Raw genomic sequence first — 25856 nt, forward strand, 5'->3', positions numbered from 1 at the left:
AGACTAGCATCAGTGTCACATTAGCTCTTCGTCCTATAGCAAAGTCACCAATGATTAGACAACCCAGAACATGCGACTTAGGATACCTCAGGTAAGGTGGGAAACATGAGCACTCTTTCGTTATTCTCTCATACCAGTCCAGAACAGGGAGTAAAGGGAGAAACGAGCAAGTTTAAAATATTTATTTCAACGCCGTGATCTCAGGTGCAGCATCTTAGCTAATACAAGCAGACATATAATAAGAAATAAGATTGCCAGCATAGTTACTATTCCATAAAATACAAAGGGAGAAAGCATGTTATAATGCTAAATGGAAACAGGTTAAATATATACCTATATTTCACCCTCCCTTGCTAGTAGGTTATTTTATAACTACAGAAGGTCTCTTAGGCTTGCATAGGCGACCCCATACCTCAGAGTTTAGCAGGAGTGAATCACATCGAATTCTGCACAAGCTCTCAGCATACGAAAGTTCTCCAAGTGTGTTCAATCATGCCTACACAGTGTATTATTAATGGCGCCATTATCTGAGTTGTCTGCAGCTGCATATATGTTATGTCCAGAACGTCCGCTGATTAGTAGGAACAAAAGCAACAGTGTTGATAACCGTGAAGGCCTCGGCACTCACTGTTCAGACTATGCTTACGAGGCAAGTCTAGCAATGTGGAAAAACAAGTCATTCTCATGTGAAACAAAACTCTCAGCCAAACGTGAAACAATAACTAACATGTGTGTCATGTGCAACAGAAAGCAAAAAGGTAAAATGGCGTTTAAACTTCTAATAAGCTTGTGCTGACTTAACACTGTAGAAATGCAAGGCTCAGCCCCACTACACCCTCCCTTGATCGGAGCACGGATAAGAAATGTGGGCAAAGCAGGAACGCAGAGTTCAAGTTCGAGAGATAGAATCAAGTTCAAATTTGCCATAAATGGAAAAAACAGGAGTAAAACTCCGAATTTTGAGAGAAAAAAATAACCTCAAATTAGTAATCACTTTTGGGCATAGCAAAGCCAATAGGCCTTAAAAAAAATAACTAAAAAAATCTGATGTCCAACACGTGAATCCAGTCTTGAAAGAGAGAGTGCAGGAAATGCACCTCACTCCAACAGTGTATATGCACAGTACGTTGCAACAGCCTCCAACAGGAAGTCATTGTTCTCATCCGAAAACATTTCAGCCATCCAATTCAATAACGGGAATGAACATACATGTTCCTCAATAACCGGAGCCACTAGTACCATCAGAGGACAACTTGGATTTACTTCAATATAACTGCGTGCCAAGAATTCATGCGCCGCAGCAAATATATTCCAACGTCCCAGTACTCCAAGCATCGCTGCAAAGGCCATAATCCCGCCTTCAGAACAAAGCAATTCATGAGCAACCAAGGGGCTCATCAGTTGATCATAATCTGCGTTGGGAGACACCGTACTGCAGAGACACAAATCCAGAGCCCATTCAAAATCGCAGCTCAGGCAATGAAAAACAGGCTGGACGCATGTGAAAAAGGAAAATCGAAACGATAATCCATAAGCTGCACTCACCGTAGCAAGAGGCAGTGCTTCATAGAAATTAAGCATTCGGTTGCAGAGCAGCAACAGCCGGGGAAAATCGTCTCGTGGCACAGGATGTGCATCCATTCTGAAATAAGCAAAGCAGTAGAAGTACTCCGCCAACCAGAGCAAGCATCAAGGGAAATCCACCAAACAGGCTGGAGAAAATTGAATAAAAAAATGCTAGGAACACACCGAATATAGTTTGGAAAGAAGTCACAAGGCCACTACTAACAATTTAAAAAAAGTGAACCAGCCCTGTTATCGAGGAGGCATTGAAGATAGTGTGAATTAACTCCCCGAAATGCAGAGGCAGGTCGGTATTTAATAAGGCATGCAACTTCTGTGCGGGTGTTTGCCACGTGAAGGACAAATGTTTCATGGGCCGAAGTAAGGGCGACTTCTTTCTGGGACAAAAGAGCTCTTATTCAACTCATCTTGTTGAACTCTGCTTTCAAGGTCGGAATCGACGGCCAGATGGAAACATCCAGCTTCCCATGTAGAGGAGGAAACATTACGTTTTTACAACAAACTACAAGTTGGGAGACCGTAATGATGTAAGGAATTCCAGCTAACATCCCACAACAATCTTCATTATTTAAAAATAAATAACTACCGTTTGCTAGTAATGTGAATGTGGGTGTGATAGCAGGCGTAGGTGTACCTTTTAAAATACAGGCTAAATTAGGCGCATTCTGGTTACATGAGCCATGCAATTGGATATTTCTACACGCTAACGAGTGGTCCGGTGTTGTTGTGCAATCTTCACCATTCAAATAAACCTCTTTTCCCTCCCTCAGGCACCTATAGGTAAATGGAAGAGACCAAGCTTCATGGAGATAAGAGGTACCCAGAGGTTCATAGCTGCCAATAGCATAGTACTTCATGCAAGCTTTGACCTTGAACAGAGGGAAAGCTAATGTTATTCGCCCATGTACGAGCCACACAGCAGAATTTGTCTCGGCCACAGAAAACGGCAAAGGTTCTAACTTTTCAATATGTAACATAGAAAAAGTTGCATCTTTCATAGACATAAACTGCTGTTTGTCAGTCAAATTAAAAGGGGCAAATAATGAGGACGTGTTCATGTAGTCCCAAGGCACTTTCCCAGCCTTTAACGTTTGTAAAGACCATGCAAACTGCATAATGGAACGCAATTGATTCGGCCCATGGTACAAAACAAAGACATCTTCTTGCACAATATCAACAACAGACAAAACAATGTTATCTAATGTGTAAATGCGGGAAGAAAGCGTGTTAATGCTGTTATCTACAACTGCTAGCACTTTTTCTAAATTAGCTTGATCTATAGCTCGTAAGCGGGAAGCAGCTTCAATTTGGGACAGTTTCCAAACTTCATTGTAAATAGCATATATTCACCTTTTGGATCTGCCAGAAGCAGGGCCCTTGACAAAGTCATTCAGATCAACATCGTCAGTCAATTTAGACAAATGAAGCTTAACTGACGCTAAAGTGGAGTGTTTGAGCCAATTCTGACACAGCTTGCCTACAGAATTGTCATATAGATGTGCTTTACCTTCAGACTGTGGTAAGTTAGCATGAGCTTATTATAAGTTTAAACGCCATTTTTCCTTTCTGCTGCTTCTGCACACGGCACATATTGTTATTAGAGCTTTGAGCCTAGTAGAATATTTTGCTTCACACAAGAATAATATGTTTTCCTATTGTATCAGCTTTGCTTGGTAAGCTATGTCTATACAGTGAGTGCTGAGGCCTTCAAGGTTATTTCAACACAGTGGTTGTTGTGAGGTCTGATCAGTGCACGTCCTAGACATAACACATATGCAGCTGTGGCCAATTCTGGCTTTTGCCGCGTTTAATAATGCACTGCGCAGAGCATTCACATACACTTGATGAAAATTCGCATGCAGAGAGCTGGTGGAAGATGATGTGATCCCTTTCCACTAAGATCAAAGGTATGGAGCCGCCCTTCTAAAACCCAAAGAGACCTTCTTTAGATATAATATAATTAGGGCTCCCGTTTTTCCGCTTAAACGGATTTTTATATATAAATACAGACGGAAAACAAGTTTTCCTTTATCTGTATTTATATATAAAAATGGGAAAATACTAGTATATTTTGTCATTGACTTCACACCCCCAACCATCTGGTGTCTCCCCCTCCCTAGAGGGTTAAGAGGTGTCAGCCCGGTTGAGACAGTTTCCCGGTGCTCGCACACACAGCCGCACCCAAGTACTTCACTGGTCTTTGAAAGACCATTAAGGAGGCTTTATTGTTCACCCCTCAGCCCCTGCCTCTTCACTCCGTTGATTGCTCCAGGACCCGTCTTTTCCTCGCAGACTGGGTTTTACAAGAGCAGATTCTGTGTTAGAGTGCCCGGTTTGCACCTAACTTTTAAATGTGTGTAGGATTCTGTATAATTAGGAATTGTGAGGATTGTGGTGTATAACGAGGTGCAATCACCACAACGACTGCATGCCACATGTCCTGTTTGTCGAAAAAGTTGGACAGAACACAGCCACAAACACATATGCAGTAAAAGTGTTTCTTCTTTTTTTGGATCCATTTCATTGTGGTGCTTCAACCTCTTGTCTCATTTCTCAGCGCACGCACAATAAAGCTCTCTGTTTGTTTCTCGTTTTAAAAAAAAATCTTATGTCGAAAACGTCTCTTAATCCCCTGCACTGTGCTGATCTAAATAAATACTTTATTACAATATTAAAGCGTCGACTTTACACAAAGTCCTTTGCACTCTGCTTGGTTAAGGCTTCTTGAGTTTGGCTGAAATTATATTTTTGACAAGCTCAAGTGAGCCAGTTTTAATTGCTCTAGTCTCTCCCCTGCACCTCTACACTTCACAATACCCAGTTATGCAAGGAGGGATGCTTTTTCAGGGGTTCCCACATTTAAAGCTTTTAAATCTGGAGAGATGAACTTTAAGGACTCTTTCAGAGGAAATTCTTATTAAATATGATAGGTGTACTCCATGGTGGAGCTTTCTATCCTTTCAAACAAAAGGGCCAGGGTGGCTTCACAGAGCTCACTTATTATTTGGGTATCAATAACATCTGTCAACTATGAGTGTTTGCTTTTTTCCAGTATGTTGTTACTTTTTTCAGGCAGCATATTACTGGAGTCTAGTGCATAATTTGAATTGAATTGCTTTCAGGTATTTATAGTGGGGCACAAGCGGGTTACAGCTGAAGGCAGTGTGAGTTTCTCTCAGTGGGGCAGTAAGGTGTTCAGTGGGGGAGAGGATGTGGCACTCTGCCGATGGCAGAAACTGCAAGGCTCTGAGACAAATGGCTTGTGATAGCACTTTTAAGCATATTTGGGACATTCTGCAAATGGCAACGTTTTCAGATAAATGTATAGTGTTGACCAATAACAACCGAGCGCATGTGTGCATTCACAATTTGAATAAATGTAGAAAAATACTAGCTGTAGCGTCGTCTTTTGCTTGTGACAAAAATAAATGTGGATAAATACAGAAAAAATGTCCAAAAAATAAATATGGATAAATACAGACGGAAATGACAAAAAAATAAATACCATAAAACCGGGAGCCCTAAATATAATATACTAGCAAGGGAGGGTAAGACTTAGGTGCCATGTAGCCTTCTTCCCTTTAGCATATTAACATGCTTTCTCCCTTTGTATTTTATGGACTAGTAACTATGCTGATAAACTTGTTGCTTGTAATATGTTTGCTAGTATTAGCTAAGATACTGCGCTTGAGAACACGGCATTAGAAATAAACATTTCAAACTTGCACGTGTCTTCATTTACTCCTCGTTTTGGAATGGTATGTTAGTATAACGAAAGAGTGTTCATGTGTTCCACGTTACCTGAGGTGTTCTAAGTCCATGTTCTGGGTTGTCTAATCATTGGGGGTATGGAAGAACCAATGAGACACTGATTGCTAGTCTGGTAGGGGATTTTGGATACTGAGGTGAGTTTTGGTACACCCTAATTCACTGAGGTTCTACGTCTCTATGCACAGTTCTGTGTAGGAGCAGAATCCCTGCGACAGAATAGGTAGTCACAGAATGGTCACTCTCAAAATGGGATCCACCCTAACCTGTGTGTAGCCAGGGGCTAAACCCAGAAAACTATGTTGGCAAGAATCTGCACTTCTGTGCCACAACAGCCAACCCTTAGGATCCAAACTGGATATGTTAAAAGAATAATTCAGCAACAGGGTCTGTAACTCCCTGATAGAAACACTGGCATTATTATCCCAACCGGGGTACTCTTCCAATCCTGGAAAAGAAGGAGCATTTAATGTTTTAGTTGTAGCCAATCCAAAGCAGGTGGTTTGTGAAATAGTTGAATTAAAAAACAACATATGGTTTGGGAGGAGGCATGCACGATGCAAAGCCTCCGTGCCTTGACTTACCAACTCTTAGACCCCCCAAACAGATTGAAGATCAATAGTATCCTTCCACAGTTCATAGCCCCCAATAGCCAATTCGTCAAGAAAGGACTTCGAATACAATAATTTAGTGTGGGTCAATCGAGGAGTTTTCGGTCATCTTAAAATAAAATGCATCAGGATTGGACTGATTGAAATCAGTAAAATAAGTGAATCGCTTTAAAAGAGAATTTGAGCTGCCTTCTATAGGCGCGGGGCAATGTTCCAATTGTGTATAATTAACCATATTCCTCCTTGTGTTTGCCTTATGCAGGTAGTGATTGCCATAGTGTTGATAACAGAACAGATCACCATAATTAGCAGAATCTAAGTACAAATCTTCAGCATCAAAGGCAGCAGAATATTCCAAATCTGAAAACAAAGCCTCTACGGCTTGAACATCCCAATCATCAGAGTGTATATTTTGTTTTATTACAACCCCCATAGATACTCTTAGTACATTCGGGACATTATTAACCTCTGTGGGACCATGGATTTGAAATTTAAAAGCATCCCATACAATCCCATCTAAAACGGGCCAAGCAGTAATGTTTACAAAGCTTAGATCCCTCTTCAAACTGTGTGAAGAGGAATGGGGTGCCAATTGACATGAACACATTTTTTTTCAAAAGTACTAACCAAATGCAAGTCCAAGGAGGAATCAAAAAATGTTTCTTAAACCATGTTGCAAAAACAGAAAGTTTTGAAGGGGACTTCGAGGTGGTAGATTTAGTGTCAAATGAAAATATGGAGTCAGTGGCCAAACATGTTTGCAAATCGGGCATAGATAAGTCTGTGGGGTAAGTATACTCAGTCTCATCAAGTTGAGCATCAGGTGGGGTATTCAACAAAAGACTTGAAATTGCAGGCATCTCAAAGGCAACATCAGGCCTGTTGTTAGGGGCAGGAGCCAAAACAGATTTTCTCAGTATCAATGGACAGGAGAGCGCAGGAGTCATACTAAGAAGAATCGGCCAATCTGTGCAATTGACATTGTCAATGGAGATGTACCTTTTTTCCTTTCGACCTGGAAGTGGAGGTAAAATGACTGTTCGTGTGCCCTGCACGCCAAGTACAGGAACTGGAGCTCGATATGAGGGACCAAATTCTTTCTTGTTCTCGATCTTCTCTCTGACCAGTTCTCCAACTCGGGGTAGTCAGCCAACTACCGGACTCTGCAATGCAGCATCAGACGTGGAGAGTTAGGCCTCTCGTCTCCTGTAGATTCTGTAAAACATCACAATGTTCATCTACATCAAAGGGGGCAGCAGCCGCCGCCTGGTCTAGACCTTCAAGGTCCGGAACGAACATTTTGATACCAAAGAGCATCTCGTATGGGGTCCGCCCACCCAGAGACCTTCTAGGGAGATTATTAAGTGCAGGCTGTACGCTATTGAGATGGGCCAGCCAGTTCCTGCTGGTACCTATAACCCTAGCCGTCAATGATTGCTATAAATCACGGTTCATTCGCTCCACATTACTATTACCCTCAGGTCGGTATGGAGACGAAAATTTGACTTGGACCCAAATGAACTCATGGCATCCTTGTTCGCCTTAGAGGCGAAAGCTGGACCCTGGTCCGAATGGAAGGTGCCACAAGTAAAAATTCCCACAAAGACACGCAAATCTCTTATGACAGTTCGTGAATCAGCACTCCGGTGGGGCCACACCCACACAAAGCGCGTGCAAGAATCAACTGCAACTATGATGTACTTATACGCAGTATCTGAGGAGAAAGGACCACAGTGATCCAAATAAACACAACCAAGCTGTTTATTGGAAATGTACAACTGTGTTTGGGGCAGACGCGCAGCAGACGAAGGCTTGATCTGCTGACAAATGTCACATTAAAGGACATAATCACGCGACTGTTTGTACAGTCCCTGCCACCAAAAGCGAAGTTGTAGCTGAGATACATAAGCCGAAACTCCCGCAAGTGCGGACGCAACACCTGCATGGGCAGCTGTAATCCGCGCTGACCTGCGGTTCGCGTTGGGAATCAGTCTGTCACCAACGTCTGGTATTTTCACATAAGGAACTTTATCAGGACTTAAATGATAAGAATACTTAGAAGGAAACCCCTTAGGACATTTACTTCCCTTCTCAGTAGCGGCGATTGCTGCCAAGATGTCATCATCAATCTTACTTTTGGAACGTGTAACTGCTGCAACCAAATATGTCGAAACTGCTGTCTTTGCGGCCTCATCGGCCAAACTATTGCCAACAGTGTGAACTCCTACACGCTGATTGTCAAGAGTATGAATTACATACACGAGTGGCAGTTGCTCTTTAAGTTCAGCCACTTGAACCCAGATCATTTTGTGTTTTATTGTGCTACCTTTGGAGTCACAATAGTCGTTTTGAGTTCAAAAGAACAGATTGTCATTGTAAGACTGGACATAGTAGTAAGAGTCACTCACAATAGGAGTAGGCACACCAGGGTCTGCGTACTCCAATACAAGCATCAGAGCACGGAGCTCTGCTAACAGGGCGGTACAGTCCCCTAATGTCTGCGTATGCACAACATCGGACTTGAATTCTCCATCCACCATGGTACCAGCCACAATAGCGCAATCTGAGACGTATGCGTGCTTAGACCCATGAGCAACTTGCGCAGAACCATCAGAGTAAAGGATACAATGGAAATCTTCCAAAGGGCGCCTAGTCGAAGGGGCAGGATGAACAATTTCATACTGCAAATACTCCTGTGGCCGTAAGGAGGCATCAAAAATAAACGTGAAATCCGGAGACGTCAATGATGTCGCCTATTGTATCCACGGTGGGTGCAAAGCTTTAGAATTCGGTACACTGGCTTTCGTCGTTGCTTCCAAGGCAGGATACGGGGTAACAACCAACATGCGTTTTCCCTGCGACAGTGCACGTCCCTTTAGAATCGCCATTTGCACTGCTGTCAAAACTTTTTCCACAGTGGAAAACCACATTTCAGCCGAAGTGCACAAGTGTGACTTGTAAGCGATAGATACTGTGTCACCTTCGTAAAAGGTAAAGTACGTGAAACCCACCACCAGAGGGACGATTCTTATCACTAGGTTGGTGTGGTTATCACGAGTCAGCAAGAATTTAGATTCAAGCAGATCAGCCTGCAACGATTGAAAAATGGCTGAATGTTCAGGCAGCCAGTAGGATTTGGCTAAAGTAGGTTGTATCAAAGCATATAAAGATTTGATACGCTGGGCATATTCGGGAATATAAGTGCGCCCGAAATTCAAAAATCCCAGCAAGGGTTGCAATTATTTCAGTGTTGTAGGAGCGTGCAGTTGTGCACATTTCTTCAAGAAGTCAGGGGCCAAACCTCAACCTTCATTGTTGAGGTGATAGCCCAAGAACAACACTGTGTACTCTGCAATGTGAGACTTTGCAAAGTTAAATTTGTAACCGAAGTCCGCAAAATTGCAAATTATGCGGTCAATGCGGCACAGATGACCCCATATCTCGTCATCTCTGTGATAAATGTCATCCACAGACGAACACGCATCTGGGTCGATTCTCTCCAAAAGAGAAACAATATGGGCAGCAAACACACCTGGGCTATTCTTATAGCCCATTGCAAATCGTCTGTTTTTTTCTGTGTGCCACCACTGGTAAAAGCAGTCCATTGACTACCTAAATCTGAAAGATTGTGGGCAAAAAAACCATTGGATATGTCAAGCGTGGTTTTAAACCGTTTACGCACAAGACCATCCACAAGGGCAGAGCCGTGAGTATTCTGTACTGCACAGGTACAGCAATGTGAGTTAAGATGCCGGTAATCCAATACTAAACGGTACGAGCCATCAGGCTTGGTCACAGTAAAAAGAGGGTTATTCATTGGAGACACACAAGTTTCAATTACACGTTGATATTTCAATTGTTCAAGGATTTCTGCGACTGAGGCTTTCGCTTCACGCCGTACGGGATATTGAAGTTGAGGCTGTGGCATAGACCGCAAGGGAATCTCATGTTGGGGGGAGAATTTATCCCAACAACGGTCAGTGCGGTACAATGCAGGCACAAGGGCCTTAGCCCACTCTTCTGCAAAATTCAGCGCATGCTCCTTTGACAATGTGTGCGCGAAACTAGGGAGGATTACCTCTTCCCCTCTCGGAGCTGTGAGAACAAAAGGTGGGGACCAGTCAGCCTCCGCTAACAAAATATCGTATGTAGTTGTAAGATTTTCCCAAAATACCCCTTTTATGGTACATTGTATGTCACCTTCAATTAAAAAGACGATTTCAAATAACCTATCAGGGGGAGCTAATCTAGTATCAGCTGTCTAAACAACAGCGAATTTGCCAGTCGCTGTCACCTTCAGTAGTGGATGCAGGGCCTCTCGCACTATGGTAATCTACGCCGCGCTGTCCATCAGTGTCAGCGCCCACGTCTGATTCCGAAGCTGCGTTCTCACTATGTGTGGCATATCTTGCTGTTAAAGCAGCAACTTTCTTTTTCTGAAACTGGGGTCTTTCGGGCGGGGCTGGTCGCTACTCTGCTGGCCACCCCTTCCTCTGCTGCCGCCTCCACCACCGGATGATGAGGCCGATGTGTCCTGTAAAGAACGAGGAGAACGTTGATCAGAAACCTGAAAACAATCAGGTGACTTAATCATAGCGCATCAGCCATAATGACACAGTGAAGAAAGATACAATGCAAAACAATGTAGCACAACTGGGTAGTAATTGAAAGATTCAAGCTTGAAAATATCTATGTAACTATATGTAGCTTTATCAGTCACCACTGTTAACCGGAAACAATAGTGAGGGGGTTAAGGATTGATATAAGCACTACTCAAGCGTCATGAAATAAGACCACCAACGTATGGGCGCCATATTGCAGGGATTCTGCTCAGTCACAGAACTGTGTACAGAGACTCAGGACCTCAGTGAATTAGGTTGTGCCAAAACTCACCTTAGTACCTAAAATCCCCTACCAGACGAGCATGAGTGTCACATTAGCTCTTCGTCCTATAGCAAAGCCACCAATGATTAGACAACCCAGAACATGCGACTTAGGATACATCAGGTAAGGTGGGAAACATGAGCACTCTTTCGTTATACTCTCATACCAGTCCAGAACAGGGAGTAAAGGGAGACACGAGCAAGTTTAAAATATTTATTTTAACGCCGTGATCTCAGGTGCAGAAATAAGCAAGATTACCAACTACACGCTTCTTTTTGTCCATTTGGATGAAATGTTCCACCATCGGTTCGAAACGCGTCGGCATATTTAGGAGAATCGACATTAATTGTCTAGTACACTAACTAATTTTGTTGTGGTGTAAAGAGATTTTTTTCGTATGAACTTGTTGTTGATTGGACCTTGAGAAAAACGTGACTTTGTCCAATTGTGGTGTGATCAAAAAACACCCTATGAGAATTAGTTGTTTGTTGGTAAAAATTGGATGTGAATTGTATATAGATGTACTGCAGAATTGTATTGTTTTTATGTGTAAAGTGTCAGAATTGTATTGTTTTTATGTGTAAAGTACAAATTGTTTAGTGTTTTTTCTCGCACATGAATATATCAGAACGATGAAATAACAAAATAAAGAGGTATAAATAAAGGATACCTAACAAACTAAAAGTAATATTAGTTTGCTTTTCCTCAACTTAGAGGACAAAAAGAAGCGTGTAGTTAGTAATCTTGCTTATTTCTACAATTATATGGTCCAACCAACTACATTTCCCAGGACATAACTCCGTGACTTAACAAAGTGATCTCAGGTGCAGCATCTTAGCTATTTCAAGCAGACATATAATAAGAAATAAGATTATCAGCATAGTTACTATTTCATAAAATACAAAGGGAGAAAGCATGTTATACTGCTAAATGGAAACAGGTTAAATATATACCTACATTTTACCTTCCCGTGCCAGTAGGTTATTTTATAACTACAGAAGGTCTCTTATGCTTGCATAGGCGACCCTATACCTCAGAGTGTAGCAGGAGTGAATCACATCGGATTCTGCACAAGCTCTCAGCATACGAAAGTTCTCCAAGTGTGTTCAATCATGCCTACAGAGTGTATTATTAAAGGCGCCAGTATCTGAGCTGTCCGCAGCTGCATATATGTTGTGTGTAGATCGCGTGCTGATCAGTACGAACAAAAGAAACAGTGTTGATAACCTTGGAGGCCCAGGCACTCACTGTTCAGACTATGCTTACGAGGCAAGTATAGCAATGTAGAAAAATAAGTCATTCTCATGTGAAGCAAAACTCTCAGCCAAATGTGAAACAATAACTAATGTGTGTGTCGTGTACAACAGAAAGCAAAAAGGTAAAATGGCGTTTAAACTTCTAATAAGCTCATGCTAACTTAACACTGTAGAAATGCAAGGCTCAGCCCCACTACACTGGCAGCATTCGGCCTCTTCGCCTTGCTCTACTCCTATCCAGAGGGCGCGGTTGAGAGTCCGCACAAACCGCTCCACTTCCCCATTCGCTTGTGTCTGACGGCAAAGGAGGTAAGATATTCTTGGAATTCATGTACCTGGAATGGTGGACCCTTGTCTGACTTTATCTTCTCCAGGAGACCCAGCATCTCAAATGTTTTACCCACCACCGCCTTAACCTGAGGGAACACTGTAGATGATACCACCTCCACGACTGGAAACTTTGAGGGTGAGTCCATCATCACGACTGTACTTCGGCCATCGGCGATACTCCGAAAATCGATGCTGACTTTGGTCCACAGCTCCAGACTTGGCTCCTCAGTAAGGACAGGTGTGGGTAGCTGCTCCCCACCTGTAATGGCCCATAAATGACAGTTGTGCATGGTCTTATCAACCAAGGCGTCTATCCCCGGGAACCATACTTTACTGCGTAGACGGGCCTTGGTCTTTGACGCTCCTTGGTGTCCCACGTGAGCCAGACTGATCTCTCTGACCCATAGACCCTTTGGGACCATGATCATTTGGCCCTGGAGCAGTAATATGTGCTGCCCCTCACTTAGTTCATGTCTGACCCTCCACAGTTGTTGTTTTGCGAGTTGATTGTCCGTGGTCAGCAACCGGACCCATCAAGGAAGTGCTGTCATCTTTTCTGTGACAGTGCTTCTTTGGCCCTTATCAGATTCTCATCTTGATTCGTTGTTTCACCAAGATGTTCCAGTGTCAGTGTCTTCAAGCAGGGCTCTTGGACAATCATTTGGACAACCTCTTCAATTCACTCCTTCCCTGGGCCAGATGCAGGGTTCCCTTCGGCAGGGGATGGTGAGACAGGTAGTCTGCTGGGTTGCTGGTTCCTGGGCTATGGACGATGTTGAACGGGTACGCCTGCAGTTGCACCACCCATCGTTCTATTCTGGGTGGAGCTAGGCATGTGGTGCCTGTGAACAGAGGGATGAGAGGCTTGTGGTCAGTCACAACTCTAAATTCATGTCCATAGAGATAGAGGTGCGATTGCTGACAAGTCTTCCTCTTCATTGTCTGTGTTGACCCTGGATCCATGCTCGCGGGCACTTTCTGGGTCCAGCATGTCTTCCAGCAATAGGTGCTTGAGTGCCGCTGCTGTCCCTCACAATTTGCTATCTGAGGTTCAGAAACTTCCGCTGCAGCACACTTTGGCAAAGTGGTTTGGCTTACGCATTTTTAGCATGTCTTGCCTCTTGCAAAGCATACACCTGGTGTGGAGTGCTCTAACCCACAGTTACCACAGGACCCACAAGATTTCTGTTGCGGAGGCAGGCGAGTCGGGCCTGGGCGTCTTTGTATAGCATCTACCCTTTCTGCTTTAATGGTGCTAGGCCTTACTGGACAGGGCATGGTCTGGTGTTTGTTGTGGGCAGCTTCCATTTCTTCTGCTCGCAAGTTCATTAGTTCATGGGATCATGCGAGGATGAGGATATCATCCAGGGTTATTCCTGGTTGTATCAGAATTAGTCAGTGGAGCACTGTGGACCAACATCCTTGAATGGCTGCTCGAATCTCCTCCCTTTGGTAGTGGAAAGTGCATGTGCACGCCAACTTAATCAGCTGAGCATAGACCATGTCGACGGACTCTGTGTCTGATTGAATGGCCTGGCGCAGCTTCAAGTGCTCAAAATCCAGGTTAATTTGAGGATAAAAGTGTTTGTTGAGGACTCTTACCGCTGCATCAAATTCATCGTCCTTGCCTGTGTCTGGCAGCATCTCGAAGAGTTCATACAGTTCAGCTCCTCACCCACACACAAAAGCTCTCCACAACTCCAGGCCAGCATACCTCAACGAACGGATCAGCTTCTACACCCCGAACTGCCACCTCCGCTGACTTCCCCCTCGCCTCCGCCCCCCGCATCAGGAGAGCGTCCACCGGCAGCAGATCTTTCTCCTACCTGGCTGCCATCCCCATCCTCCTACGGCAAACCGAAGACCTACTATCCTTCAGGAGGCTACTCAAGACCTGGCTGTTGGAACAGTAGCAGCACCCCCTTCCCCCCAGTGCCTTGAGACCCTCATGGGTGAGTAGAGCGCTTTACAAATGCCTTGATTAATTGATTGATTGATTGGGTAGCAGAATGGCGCCTGCCCCACCATCTGATGGCTCTTTTCTGGTGTTCGGGGTTTACGTCCCCAACAGGCTTCACCCATGCTAGCTGCCATGGCAGCCATTCCAGCGCTGGCCCACCTCTCACGCAAGCAGCACAATGGAAGGTGTGGGTAGAACGCCTGGAAACCTACTTCATGGCTTACGACACAGCAGTTGAACAGAAATGCCCTCTCCTTCCCCATTTAGGGTGAGCTGATGTGCACCAAATCCACAAAGCCATTGTGGAAGGCAGCCCACCCCATTCCTACACAACCCAGAAAAATGCCATCACGGCACACTTTGAACTGCTCGCAAATCCTGATTATGAACGGTTCCTGCTCCATCATATATGGCAGAAACCAGCGGAGCCAGTATGCGTCTTCTATATCTATTTGCTAGAATTACACACACATTTAGGAGAGGTGCCCTTCTAATCAAAATTTACAATGCCAATAGCTCTAACTTTTGCAAAGGTGAGACCGTTGCATTGTAAATGCTTGTTTACATAACCCTCCCTTTAACACTTCTTTAGGAGTACTAAGGGCTGTGTAAATGCAGCTAAAATTAAAAGCAAGCACTTCACAGCCCAGTTGTTAACTCGTTGTACTACCACTCAAAAAAACAAATCTCTGACAACATAAAGCTTGGAGTGATTTGAACAATTAAAGCCAGTACCTGTTCCCAAGAACACTTCACATTTGCAGATTACCTGATAGGCACATTTGCATTTCATTCAAGCAAGCAGTCACCCTGGCACGAAAGATTTTCACAGCACTAGAGACTCAATTGATAAAACTTTAGCTCATAACTATCTAAATTACTCTTACCAGGACAGCTGCCTTTTTCCAAAATGAAAGCAAACATTTTGGATTGCAAGCACAAGTGAAGCTGAGGAATGCGCGACCCCCTTTGCAGGACCCCAGGGACCCCCTGGGGGTCACGCCTCACAGATTGAAGACCTCTGTTCTAGCAGATCAAGAAGTCACATGAGGTTCAAGTTGTGAAGGCTGTGAACCCGAAGGCTCCCTATCATTGCTGGAAAGCCTTTCTGCAACTGGTTCACTGCTAATACACTGATCATGTAAAGAATTTTGCCACAACGGAGGACTGAACCCGTTAGCAACATCCCAATGATGATCAGCCACTTGGATGTAAATGGCATTTGATGAAGCCAAATCAGTGCTTAACATGGAATCATAGCTGCCATTACTCACACTATGTTTTGTAAATTTCAGCTTGCAAACTGGTGATGGAAACTAATTATTTCTTCTGCCACCACCCTTCTGCAGACAACAGCACCAAGCTCTTACCAATTTTTTAAGGAGAGGAGAATCTACAACAGCAAAGTAAACCCATTTTGTAAAATAATCAGTAAATACAATTATAAACCGACAATCAGTGGATAAAAGATGAAAAGCTCCTGAAAAATGTAAGCCAATTTTTTCGAAAGATCTTCAGATAAAGGACCTAGAAGCAAAGACTTTTCATTTGATTTCCAATGTCTGTGTGACTCGATGCGCTGTGGACAAACATCAATTATGGATCTAACCTGATTATCCATTTTGGACCACCAATGTAATTGTCTGATTCTCTTGCACATAGCGGATGCTCTCAGATGCTCGTAATGGGCCACTCGAAAACTTTTCTCACTTAGACCTAGGGGAGGTAAAAACAAACCATTTCTTAAGCAGATGTCATTCTCACAAGTTGGTTCAGACAATACCTGTGAAAAACTTTGTAAATCATTTGAACGTTTTTTTAAGTTGGGGGACACCATTCCCTGAAGTACAGAACCCTTTTCTTAAGTGTACAACATTGGCTCATGGCTACTTTCCATTCAGTTTCAGAAATACGTCCATTAGTACCACACACAGCATAAACAGTGGCAAAAACACATTCTGATTCATCTTGATCCATATTATCCTACTCAGCTGCTGGGAAAGGCAACCAGGATAAACAGCCTACTCGAAAACCCCTTCCCCCTTGATATATCTTAAATTCATGTCATATTCTTGTAATTGTGAAAGAAGGTAAACCAACCTTGCAGAAGCCTTTCCGAGACCACTACCCGACAGTAAACACACCAGAGGCTTATGGTCTGCGAATACTTCAAAAGGTTGGCTCCAAATATAAGCCTTAAACATCTGCACGGCACACACACAGGACAAAGCCTCGTGTTAGATTGAAATGAAATGATTACGCACTTGTATAGCGCACGATTCAGCATCACTTAGTGTGCTTGAGGCAAATGCTATTGTTAATTCTCTGCCCTCATCATATAGAACACAGAAACAATTCCCTTCAAGCTAGAATCCACAAAGATGAAACACTTACTGTGAGGGTTGAAAAGTTTTAGTGTGGGGGCATTAATCACCATGTTTTTTTACATTGCCAAAAGCTTTATTGGTTTCATTTGTCCATACAAATTTTACCAACACGCAACGTAAATTACTCAGAGTTTGAAAGGGGAAGGCATAACCTGTGATGGAACAAGCATACTACTTAAACAACCCTAGGAATAAACACTAAGATTCTTTATCATAGATGAGTGGAGCTTTTTGAATGGCATCCAAGTTGCCAAAAATCAACTTCTTGCACCAACAAATTATTTTTTTCTGACCTGTCATCACTTTTTCCTTACGAATGCCTAACATCCTTTCAACGACAATGATATGTTCTTCTTTGTTCTTAGTAAAAGTTAGTATACCATACTGGAATGCCTGTACGCAGTCCAATTCACCAAAGAAAGTATCCATTATCTTCTGGAAAACACTGGCGACCAACTCCAGACCAAAAGGCAGCCTCAAATAGTTAAATGCGCCCATCAAGACAAAAGTAATTAAATCTTGAGACTGCCCACTCAGGGCAATCTGGTGGTATGCAGAGTGAAGATCAATAGTGGGAAATAATTTACCTGGCTAATCTTAGCTAATATCTCTTGAATATGTGGGAGGGTATGGCAGTCAACAACTACATTTTAGGTAAGAGACCTCAAATCCACACATAATCTTAATTCCCCAGACTTTTTATTTGTTGAAACGACAGTGGAAACCCATTCTGGTTGCATGATCCCCTCTAGGCACCATAACTTATCAAGTAGTGCTGTAAGTTCTTAACGTGTACTAAGTGGAATTGATCTCACTTTGTGGATGACTGGACAAGCATCTTTCTTTAATTTAATACAATGTTCAAAACCTTTGACCATACCAATTTCATTTTGGAACGCACTGCGAAACTTGGTGATCTTAGTGTGTAGAATATTCTCTTCAGTCTCTATAGAAAATATAGGTAACTCTCCAAGCACAATTGGTTCTTTATGCCCTGGATGCAATATGATGCCGAATCTGGCAACATCCTTCCAACCCACAATATCATGACCTCTGACTGCCACATGCACTTTAGAAATGTTTTCCTTCCCAAATACTCCAACTGTCCATTAAAGAAATTTAGAAGTTCAAGATCTAATTCATCAAAAGATTTGGTATTTATATAGGGCATCTCCAGTTTAAATTCTCTAGATCAATGTTTCCTCCGAAATAGTAACTGGTGTCCCGGAGTCTGCCATGCCCTGAGTGGGAATGCCATCTACCTTAGACTGCATCCGTGGACCTTTGATTCTTGAAAGATCCTTGCCACACTTATCATCAATTGTCAACAGTACATGGTGAAATTTGTTAGTGCATTCTTGAATAACTGTATCATTGATCGCAACACTGCTTATTTTTACTTTATGCCCACCTCCTCTGCACAGAGCTTGAAAATGTCCCAGTTTCTTGCAACTATTACACTTCATGTTCAACACTGGGCAAGAGGGATAGTTATTAATGTGAGTATGAGAACGACAAAAGAAGCAAAGTAACTTCCCCTTCTTTTTAAATGTTGTATTCACCACACAAATAGCCCCCTCTAAAACACATGCACTGGACGACAACCCCCTTTTCCCAGACAAGGATTAGAATGAAATGAAAGATCTTTCGATATTTTTGGCCACGTAAATAACCTCAGATAATGTGGGATTCCACATGTTAATAACCTATTTTTGTGTTTACCTTGAAAAGCAATTAAAAACAAACGGGTCCATAATTTCAATTTCAATACAATTCTCAAATTTACAAGTCTATGCAAGAACTTGCATTGAGGCAATGAATACTTCCATTGTCTCTTCACAGCCTTGCTGGTGTTTGGAAAAATTGTGTCTTTCAAGTAAAACACTTGTTTCCTCAGAATATTGCCTGTGTAACATCTCCTTAGCTTCCTCATTTACATTCCAGCAAACATTTTCCTCACCAGGTGCAGCTACTGTTGGTAAGTTGGCGACAATTCTTTGACCTGCAATTCCTAGGTGGTTAAACAGGAGAGTAACCTTGCGATCAGAGACATACAGCATCAATGGCTACATGATAATTTTCAAAGATACGCAGCCATTGCCTCCATTTAATCTCTGGTTTGCCCGGACTTTGTAATAACGGTGCAGGTTGGACAACATTACTGCTGGATGCCTTGATAAAATAAATATGTAGAACTTAAAGAACCCAAGAGGTTAACGAAAACAATGCCCACAGTAGATACAAATCTGTTTCAGTCTCTAAAAAGACAAAGGGGCATATTATCAAGGGCCGGTGTTAAAATGTATCCCCCAAAATCTCTTAAAAATCACCTCCAGTACGAATCTTCTTTATGAGTGACTTATAGCAAAAGGTGCACGCAGTCATGCAGAACTGTAACAACCAAATACAAAAAAGTTAACTCTGTAATTTTAAAAGTCACCTCTTGTTCGAAGTGTACTCCGTAAAAGCTCCTTCTGACCTCTTGTGAAGAAATGCCAAGGTAGAAAGCTCGAAATTGGCTGCCTCAGCATCTGAAATAAAACGTAGATGCTCACATATTGCTACAGGCCTGTAAAACTCCAAAGAGCCTGAGTGCTGAAGTAGACAGCCAGGTTAAAGATGGCTGCCTCAGCGACTGGCAATAAACATAGCCGCTCAGGTATTGCAAGGCGTGTAGGGATCAAACAAGACTTGTTCAAAGATGACCAACAAGTGAATGATGTAATGCGCTGCACGTCACTCACCCACGTTGCCCTCGTCCAGTGTATGACACCAACAGAGAGCTCTTCCTCGCACACCAGGATACAGCGTGCCACAGCACTTGTCACAACGATGGTTCCGCACACCTGGACCTCGCGCTCTCTGTTTATGAGCCGTTAGACAAAGGACAACGCAGGTAATAGTCTATAAACTTCTCACTGCCAAGCTTTGCAAGGTACCAATTAGTCTCCTTTTAACAGTTCCGCTCCTAACACAGTCCCACAATTAGCATTGTTCAGACCCAGCACATTTTTCACGTCTGAAGGGTGGAGGCTGTCAGTGGGCTGCAGAAAAGTGAAAGCAGAAACTCAGCCTACTACCCCACTCCTGGTACCAAATTATGTAGTGAGGCACAGAGGAGCTGAGACACTTGTAGTTTTAAAGAAAAAGTGTAGTCCATCCAAATAGAGAGGAGGAAGGACTGCTCACCTTGGCAGCTAGGCTCCAACTCGTTGCCAGGAGGTACCAAGGAACCCTCGACTCATTTCACATTCTAGAGTACAAGGCTTTATGATGTAATGTGATGTAATAAACATAGAATAATATACACAAATACATTTAACTATACCACATGACAGGAATTCTTTCTAAGAGGTCTACTCTTTTAATTAAGGAGGGTGTGTATTAAAACGTGAACTCAAAGCCTGTGCTTCACCCAGCTTGCCACCTAACCTGTATTTAGGTGCCTCTCAATGAGGCTTTTGTTACTGCACTCAGAGATATCACACAACAACAAACATGTATACCTAAAACACGTCAGACCCATTGGATTTGCCGATGGTTACACGGTGTATCAGATAAATTAATAAAAGTGAATTTGTTGTGAATGATTAGAATTGAAAATGTTTCAATTCTGAAATATGAGACTGTGAATTAAAAATGACTAAGGTCTGTGGAAAGAGTAGGGGTCCTTCAAACAGTCTCAGACACTCCTGTTCTCTCTTTTATACCACTTTCTTCTGTGGTCACTCACTCATATGATGTATCGCTTTTCTCTAAAGTCAAATGAAAGCGCTTCTGACGGACTGGGAGCAGTGGTACTCCACTAAAAATTTTGTTGATCCTCAAATGGACCTGCCCAACATACACTTTCAATATCCAGCAACATTTCAGAATTACGTGTAAGAGCACGTTAGGCTTCACAGTAAAGACTGTCAAGAATTATGACGAAAACCATGAAGGTTTGTTGAAACGCCTAAGCCATTATAGAAAGTAAAATAAGTAGCAAAAAGGCAGCCATTGAATTGCCATATAAAAGAATAAAGCTAAGAATAAACATCTAAATCATGAAATAGCAGAACAAGATATAATTTATCTCAAGTAAATAAATCATAAATCACAGCCCAGACCAACAGTGTCACCTTCTAAAGATGATCTGCTCAGAGTGACCCCAACACCCTCAGAAAAGGGTGCTTTATATAATGAAAAATACAAAGGACCCATGCATAAATGCAATTAAATTATTATGCCACACATTTAACCTAATCAGAATAGAGAATGTACAATACCATTTCTAAAGTACATTTTTTTTACCGCTGCCCCACAGATTCGCATACACCAGTTCCCATCCCCGCTGCTCCTGAGATACCTCAATAGTTGGTACAAATATCACTGTAAATCAAAGTTACGTTTATATGAGAATCATATTGTGGCCATAAAATATGACATATTGGGAAAACATTCATTTTGCTAACACAGCATAGAAACCGAAGCTTGAGAACAAAGCCTCATTTTGTACATGAGTGAATGATGTCTTTCAAAACATTATTTATAAAATAACTATTGTACGATGTGTGCACAGTGAGGGAAGGCAGAGAGATGACTGCATGCAAAAATAAGATGGCTGCAAAATGCAACAACTATTTTGAAATTGAGGCTACGTTATCTAGGGTTGAAATACACACAGATGCCCAGCAGAATATCTCAAATTCATTGTGTATTAATTGTAAATGTCATGGTACTTATAGAGCGCACTGTCACCAGACGGTCACCTTGCGGTGTCGCCTATTTGACTTCCTGGCGCTGATACTCATACCGCTGTGGAACCCCTCCTGGCTTTCCCTGTGAAGTGTCCACTCCTGGGAACCCCCAGGGTGAAGCCAGGCATCCTTAGTGATGTTGGGGCTGGTGTGGAGGCTAAGCAAGCTATTGCCCAGAGTTGCAGCGTGGGGCCCGTGATTAGAATAGGCACCGAGGCAAGAAATAACCGGTCTGAGGAAATTGAGCCCGAGACCCCGCCGAGGCGGGAATCGAGCTCTGGTCCCTGGCCAGAACTCTGCATCAGGGTCTGCCGCTCTAACCATTGAGCCACACTCCTCCACTACATTGTGTTATTTTTAATTATGCATTTTATAAAAACCCTACATCAATTACCTACCAACATTTTAAAACAGGGTAGTGAGAGATTTTGAAAATAAAATTGAGGGAATGTATTTTGCCATTGGCTTTTAGGCATGAGACACCTAAAACAAAGCAATTTTTGGCTTACAAAATTGGGAGTCTCTCTCCTGAATCTGGTCTATTCATATGTATCCTCACTCTGTTAGACTTTTATGCCATTTCTCCTGCCACATTTTTCTGAAATCCTCCATCTTCATATCTTCAAGTTTAACCCACGCTTGCCACTGCTAGTGTCCTCCTGCTGGTGCTAAGACACCAGGACTTCTACCGTCTAACATGGGAATGTGCTCCCTCAGGAGAGTGGTCTGGTGGACTGGTTATGAATGCTGAACCGTGTTCCCCAGTTCCAAATTCGGCAGCTCTGGCCATAGTGACAAATTCTCTCCCCCACTAAACACAATACTGCCCCACTGAGAGAAACTTACCCTGCCTTCAGCTACAACCCAATTGTGCTCTGCGATAAACACCTGGATGTGACTCATTTCAAATTATGCCCTCAACAAGAGCAATATGCTGCCTGAAAAAAAAGTAATAACAACATGGAAAAAGAAAACACTTATAGGAAATGCAAGATTAATTAAAGCATGTGAAATGTAAGCAGGAATAACATGGTTACCTTAACACATTTACACTCATTATTGAGAAATCGATGAGTGTTTTTGCCTCAAAAGTCAAGGACATGACTATAGTGCCCGGAATGGACCCGTTTCAATGTCCATTGCTTGTATCCTTACAAAACGTAAGCAGTATGGTTTAAAAATACCGCATCCATGAACACAGTGCCGTGGTACACATTTTATAAACTAAAATAGGGAAAACAGTTGATAAGAATCACATAAAAAAAATTCCACTCCACCCATCAACAGAAAGACTTCACTGGCAAACTCTGTCAAGTGGCGCTAATGTGTTTGGGTGTGAATAAAACCAATCTGGCAACTTTGCAACCACTCTGTCTTGCTTTATTTAGTTATTTTTTATATTTTGGAGCATTTTTTCCCTCTGTCCCGAGGCTGCACTTCGGAATAGAAAAATGTGAGAAAAAGGAAGAAGAGGAAGAAGGATGGGGCAGTTGACAGCTGCAGATGAGGAGAAGTGGATACTGTGCTTGTCAGAGCAGAAGGCTTTCTGCCCAGACATGCCCAAGCACGGTCTGTGTGCTGACCGGTACGTAAGTCTGACCTCCCATGGTATAAAAAATCGGCAACAATGAGAAACGTTTTTAGCACATGACCAGCATTGCTTAGCATTATGAAACCCACTCTGACTATTTAGAATGCAGGAAATGCTATCAATACAAATATTTAATTATTTTTAGGAAAACAGCTGATAAGGCTCACATTAAACGTTTTCCACTCAACGCATCAACAGAAAGACGAGAAAGTGAAAGTAGCGCTTCACTGGCAAACTCTGTAAAGTGGAGCTAATATGTTTGGGTGTGAATTTATTTACCAATCTGGCCAATTTGCGACCACTCTATCTTGCTTTATTTAGTTATCTTTCGTATTTATAACCAGTTTTTTCTCATCGTTCCCAGGCTGCACTTTGGAATAGAAAAATGTGAGAAAAAGACAACATTTCCAGGAAAAGTGTTTCTTTCTCTTTTGGATCCATTTCACAGGGGAAAGAATTAAGGAAAGGAGAGCGAAAGAGCAGTTTCTCAAAGTCACGCTTTCATTCAGCAAGTGAGGAGGAGCGAGACAGCGGCAGAAAGAGAGGGAAGAAGAGGAAAAAGAGAAGTGGGGCAGCTGACCACGGCAGAGCAGGAGAAGTAGACACTGTGCTTGTCAGAGCAGAAGGCGGAAGTGCCTCTTTCTGGCCAGTCATGCCCATTAACGGCCTGCGTGCAGACGGGTGCATGAGTCCGACCTCCCATGGTATAAAAAAAATTGTCAACAATGAGAAATGTTTGAGCGACCTCAACATGGGAAAGGACAGGGCTCCGAAACCGCCTCGACAGGGCAAAATGGACCAGTATGCAAAGGTCATCGCCCCCCCAAGAGGAGCGCCCGGGCACCCGCTCGGATATGGATACCCTCCTCCAAGCAATTCAGGCATCCAGGACGGCGCTAGAAGGTCAGATTGGCACAGTGGTAACAGAGGTAGCGCTCCTACTCCAGGACCTCCGGAACCTAGCTGAAAGGGTCACCGAAACGGAGACACGGCTGGGCGAGACGGAAGACTCAGTACAAGACCTTCACAAAGGTATGAAGTAACTCCAATCCTCTCATAAAGACTTCCTGTGGAGGGTGGACGATGCGGAAAATAGAGCAAGACGCAACAATCTCCGCTTCGTGGGCTCTAGAGAGGGAATTGAAGGGGCAAACATGCCAGAATTTCTACACACTTGGCTATGAAGCACCTTCCAGAAAGACAAGTTCTCCTCTTGTTTCGTCATAGAAAGAGCTCACCGGGCGCTGTTGGCCTGACCACCTGTAGGGGCACAACCCAGGCCCGTGATAGCGCGCTTTCTGAACTTCCTGGATAGGGATATGATACTTAGGGAGGCCCGGAAGCTAGGGGGAATACGACATGAAAACACGCGCATAATGATTTTCCCAGACTACAGTAGGGAAGTACAAAAACAAAGACGCACTTTTGACTCCGTAAAAGCCAAATTGAGAGAACGCAAGATACAATATATGTTGCTATTCCCCGCAAAACTAAAGGTCCTGTTTTTGGGCAAATCCCAGGAGCGCCCCCGCCCCCCCCCCACGGGGCGATTGGAAACACAGACACGCAGCACGGCACCTTCAGGTGGAGCTGGCAACCTGCCCTTGTACTCGCAACACTCACTTAGACCTCAGCAACTGCAAAAGGGTCGCACCTTGGAGGCCACCCCATATGCCCCAAAGGCCACAGGCAGACGCAGACGACGCACCAGTGGATCACTTGACTCCTAGCTTTCGGCTTGCGCCCACATGTTCCGTCCCCTCGGCGGCCTGAGACGGACAACAACATCGAAAATTAAGCTGGACCTGAAAGCGGACACTCTTCCTCCGGGGAGAAGGAGGTAGTGGGCCCCTCCATGCACCCCTTGGCGGCTGAAATACTGGCGATGGAACAAGCAATGTTGGCAAAGGTCGGGGCATCCCAGAATGAACCCCCGGATTCTAACTCATGAACAAGGGCCTGCAGGGTTGGCCGTGGTTTGGACTACTGTGTTGGAGCAGGCAAGCTGGACATGCACTCCCTCTTCTCTTCATTCTTTCCTGCTTATGTCAACTCTTTCCATATTCTTTTCTCTCTTTTTCTTCTTCCATTGATATTTGCAGAGGACTGGAGTTAACCTGGTGACTGTGTTCCCTGTGGTTCCTTTGGTTTCCGCTTTACGTCTCTAACTTCATATTTTCTTGACTTTGTCTCGATGGTTCTGGGACAGCTACAGGAGTTTGAACTTGTGGCGTAAGTTGGGCAAGAGAGGGCGACAGACCTCCGCCTGCCCTAAAGTCCACTCCCCAACATATTGCCGGGGATGTGTCATGAGGGAGGGGGAGTTGGGGTGGGAGGGGAGGGGGGTTGCAGTTGTTTTATGGTTGGGAAGGTTTTTCTTGTGTTTTATTTCACGTTTGATTGGCAAACTAATCGCAGGACCGCACTGGCAGGCGTGCATGCCGTCCGCCCCCCCACTAAGGATAGTCTCGAAAACACCACTCCATGGCCTCCAATAGTTTATTCAGTTGCAGGCTTCTTGTTCTCCATGTGGTGCACCAGAAGGGTTTTCCTGAAATCTTGAAAATGCTGTATTGATACCGCCATAATGAACTAATAGTGCTATTATAGCAAGATGGTTTAATTACTTATAGCCCTTTTTTACATTTTTTATATTGGAGGTTCATTGTACTCCTTTCTTTTTATTATGTTTGTTTTAGATAATTTATGTATTTATTAATGTACTACGCACTTTCCGGAATTAACT

This window comes from Lissotriton helveticus, chromosome 5_1, assembly GCF_964261635.1.
Source record: "Lissotriton helveticus chromosome 5_1, aLisHel1.1, whole genome shotgun sequence".
NCBI lineage: Eukaryota > Metazoa > Chordata > Amphibia > Caudata > Salamandridae > Lissotriton > Lissotriton helveticus.